The following is a 4,805-nucleotide window of genomic DNA, read 5'->3' as shown; positions in this document are numbered from 1 at the left end:
TAGGAATTTTGAGACCCATTGAGGTATGCAGTGACGTCCTCTAGAAGAGGAGGAGGAGCTGGAGGAGAAAGGAAGTGGTTTGTAGGAAAGAAGCTTACACACCCTTTGGAGTAGCAAAGTTTATGTCCTATGTTCTTCCTGGGCCTCAAAGCCTAGTCCCAGTGGAAACAGTAGCTGCAACACAACTGTAAGGAAGCCTTGGGTTCATGCGGGAGATCAGAAGAAGCACACAGAAGCATAACTAATCTGTTTATGAAAATATTTCCCAAGGGAGCTTAGGTTCACCAACGCTGGTCAGCTCACCACAGTAGACTGTAAATCCAACAAAGTCAAACAGGAAGCTTGGTCCCCAGATAGTCTTAAATCACTTTGCTGGCAACTGCTACACAGGTCTGGCTTGGGCTGAATCTGGCAATGTCATTTGTGCTTTCGATACCGTCTGTTGGTGTTTTCTAAATATCATGAACAGGCGACGGTTGCCGCAGTCGTGTGAGTTATAAACCTTCGGCAAAAGTAAGATTTGTGAGAGAATTACAGCTGAGTTCATCTTACTTTAGAAGTTCAAGGAGATTACATTAATTCTTGTTTCAAAGTATAAGATATAGGGATGGCACTCGGTGCCAACCAGTGTATTAAAGTTGAGCTTTTAACAAAACTTATCCTTCCCGAGCCTCCCCTGAACAGGGCTTGTCCCACAGCCACCGCCCCACCCAGGTCTCCCATCCCTTTTCTCGGGCGTTGATTATTTACAGATTTATTTACTATCAAACAGGAGGATTTTCTAACAAGCTTTCTTACTGGTGATTTTGAACTTAATACATTCATATCGAAAAAGATACATTGACTTTAATCTTTTGGAATACGTCAGATTGGCCTTCTGAGACATCATTTTGCCTGCGTTAATAAGGATTCCACGTGTATTTGACAAGAATGTGTGCTTTGTTGTCTGGGGCTTAGGCTCTACACATGGCCATTAGATCAGGTTTGTAGCTCATACTGTCCCCATCATCTGTGCTCTCACTGGTATCTTTACTATTCTCTAGTTACTGAGATATCTAAAATATCCTATTCATGCATTTTTCTAAATCTCCTACTCTTTCCATTTTTGTCTTATTTATTGTTTTGCCTTATTCTGCCTTCCTCTGGTTCTCTACTCTGCAGCAGGCCAGGATTCCAGAAGATACTCAAACCACCATAAAAATCATGAGAAGCCTAGTAAGATTTCAAAAATCTGATAGGTTTTCTGGATTGCTATTTTACTAGGAAAGAATAACTGTGGGAAGGGGATGCCTTGTGATGCAAGACTTAGACAGGCAGCCTTAAAACATGATAAATTCATCAAAAATGTAGACCACCATTTTTACCAACAATACAACTGGGATTTTGAAAGTTAGATAACAGGAGAACATTGACATCTGTTATGCCCAAAGCCCTGAAGTCCCTGCAATAGCCAGCAAGGAGACTGAGTCCCGTATGTAAAAGCAAAGAGCCTTTATTTTATGTAAGTTTGCAAACTCGGTCTCTCCGCATGTCCAACGTATTGAAATAAACGGAGAGCCCTCGGCTCAGTTAGAATTGGGTTTTTATAGTAGTAAAGGTGGGGGTGAGGGGTTTCTGAGATTTAGGACCCCTGACTGGCTGACATTTGTCTAGGGGTGTCCTGGTGAGTGTGTACTGACAGGTAGTCCTATCTACAGCAGTTGGAATGTTAGGCCTTTTCTTTGGATGGTCTGTTTTGGAGTGGTGCTAGGTAATCTCAGTTTGTGGTTCTTTCTGCAATCAGGTATTACTTCAGGGTAAACAACTGAGATTCAGGCCTCTTACTAAATTTATCAATGGCCGAGTTCCACACTGGCAGGTGATAATGGTTGGAAGTAAAGAACTTCCTTTGGGTGACCTGCCCAGACTTAGCTTATCATGGCTGGCCCCCACATTTCCCCCTTCACAAGCACCGATGTCAGGGTCCTGCCTTTGGTTTTAAGGAGGCATGGAACTACTTAAATTCATTAACAACTCTGGACCTAGTGTATTAGCAGGCACTATAGGTAGTTATCTTGTCCCCCATGCTAGGGAGCTTCCCCTTGTCTCAGTCTTTTAATTTTAATTTTGGGCAGGGGGCATGGGATGACGTGTTTCTTTCTGCAACTACTTCAAGCTGACATTGGGGTGCTGTTTCCAGGCCCAAGCAGATTGAAAGGCTAGCCAAAGGTGGGGGGAAGGACATTTAGGCAATGGGGGACTCATCAGACTTTGTAGAAGGAGCAGGGAGTATTCCTAGCAGCTGGACTGGTCCACATCACTTTCAGGAAGTCCAGGGCTCACCACCATTTAGAGCAGGTTGCAGTCAGCAACTGATGCTTAGATGCGTCTGCCAGCCAAGTGGAAGCCTATTGAGATAAGTTTAAACTGGGAACAGAAATTAAAATTTAGAAAAAGAACAGATAAAGGATGTCTGTAAACAGGAGGTATAGACTCACACCTTTGAGTCCTAGCTAACAAGTTGGCTATAGCTTTGTGGAAGAATCTGGATACTTTTTGCTGTTAAACTGACATTATAACTGTCCTAGCCATTAATACTATTAGAGATCTCAGAGAGATAAATAAAGTATACCTGAGTACAGACCAAATAGTTTCTGAATCTATTAAAAGTGACAGGGACCAGAGTCCATATAGAGTTAGTCATACCCAGGTCTCCACAGCATTGGAGGCAGAAATATCCTGAATAGCAGTCTTACTATGTAAGCCAGGCCCATAAGGTGAATTTTTCTTTTTATGTGGAAGAGGGACATGGAAAAGACTGACCTTATTTTGTCTAAGCAAAAGTGGTGCAAAAATTCTCCAAGGTCCTGCTGTTGTAAGACTTTAAGACAATCCTGAAGCCATTTTTGACAATTCTGAATCCTCTCAGCCTCTGTGCCATAGTGCTTCCCCTCCTCCCCTGGGAACCAAGGACCTAACAGCTACACTCGCACGTACTCAGTTCCTGAACAATTACCCATATACGTATGCTTTGGTTTGGTCCCCTGGGAAACGGGGTCAAAATGACCTCTTACCTCATCTGATCTGGCAACAGCTCTCCAGTCAATTATTGGTAATAGCCCTTTCGAATTAGCCAATCAGAATAGTCAAAGAACAACCACCCCTTGCTTCTGTGGCCCCTTTAAAAGTAGACTGTACCCACTATTCGGGGTCCCTCGGCTTCCCGAATGCTGGGGGACCCTGTCATGACAGAATTAATAAAATTCTCATGCTTTTGCATCGGCTGTGGTGTGTGAGATGGTCTCTGGGGGTGACTCCTTCTCGGTGTTTGGACGCTAGAGTCCAACACTGTTTGTCCACAGTCTGGACAGGGTCCTGGCAGCAGGTGTTGCACTAGGGGTCATCTCTCCCAGTGGTCAGCGTCATCGTAATCCAGTAGAGACACCATGGTGTCTCATAATCTTCTCTTGATACCTTGGGTTACTGCTAGGATCTCAAAGTCTCTGTCTCAAATAATAAGCTTCTTAATCATTATTTTAAATGCCATATTTTGCAGATCTCTGAAGTATGAGGGCTGCCTAGGTATGTCTGATTAGACAAACTTTGTTTTTTATTTCTTGCTTGAAGTTTGACTTTGAAAACATATACAGGGAACTAAATAAAGCTTATTTCTATAACCAATTATATTAGTACTTTAAGGATGACTGACTAACTTGTATTTCCTAACAGTCTATAATAAGTTAGCAGCTTTTACAAGACTGGAACTCCACACTCTGTAAGGACTTTGAATTAGAACTAATAAAGAAACCAAATTATTCATTCCGAGGGTAAACACAGAACAAGTTTATATCTAGCTGTTAATGCTGTCTCCTGCAAAGTCAAAGAACAGGTCCCAGGGTAAAATGGGAGCAGGAGGGAGTCTAAGAGCTAGCATTGCCCTAGAGCAAACTGAGACTAAAGTCTACCTGCTGTTCTATAGAACCCATCTTGGCAGGTGTTTACCAAGTTGACCTGAGAAAGCTGCCCTGGGCCCAACATTTTTCCCCCTTCACAAGTACTGATGACAGGACTCAATCATGAGTTCTGTCTGTCCAGGGGCTCAAGGGGGTGATATTGGAACCTTAATACCATCAGTTGAACAGTATTGACCCACTTTTTTGAACAAAAGCCATCAGTCTGTTGATAAGAAGAAGCAAGATCATTAGGGGCCTGTTAGAGCTGGAAGTAAGGTTGTTAACCAAGGAGACCAGCTGAACAAGTTTTCATCCCTGTGAGTGTTCTGTTCCCTATCATTAGGAAGGCCACTGAATCTCTAATTACCCCAGAGTCATTGACATAGAAACAACATTCTTTCCCCAGAAGAGGAGGTCCAAACCTCTTAGTATCTATACAAAAATTTATGACTTGGTTTATCCAAATAGCTTAAACCCTAACAATATAAAACATAATATATTGCATAGCACAGATATCTCACCGCCTTATAAATTTATTTAAAAACTTAAAATCTCTTAAATGTCTTTTTGTAATATTAAAAATAAAGTACTTCTTTGGTCCTACCCTCGACAGCATATACAGCCTGTCTTTTAGATCTCAGCCTGCTCCATTTCACTGTAGCTGGTACTTTTGGTGACTATCACCTGGCACTGGCATTTTTAAAACTATTAAGGTTGGTCCATTGTTGCAACTGCATATTCTTTGAGATTCTAGTCCTGTTATACATTTGTAAACCTTAGCTGTTTTTTTTGTTTTTTTTTTTTTTTTTGGTTTTTCGAGACAGGGTTTTTCTGTGGTTTTGGAGCCTGTCCTGGAACTAGCTCTGTAGACCA

Source organism: Microtus ochrogaster, chromosome 18 (genome assembly GCF_000317375.1).
Source record: "Microtus ochrogaster isolate Prairie Vole_2 chromosome 18, MicOch1.0, whole genome shotgun sequence".
NCBI classification, from domain to species: domain Eukaryota; kingdom Metazoa; phylum Chordata; class Mammalia; order Rodentia; family Cricetidae; genus Microtus; species Microtus ochrogaster.
Note: the sequence above shows the minus strand (reverse complement) of the source record.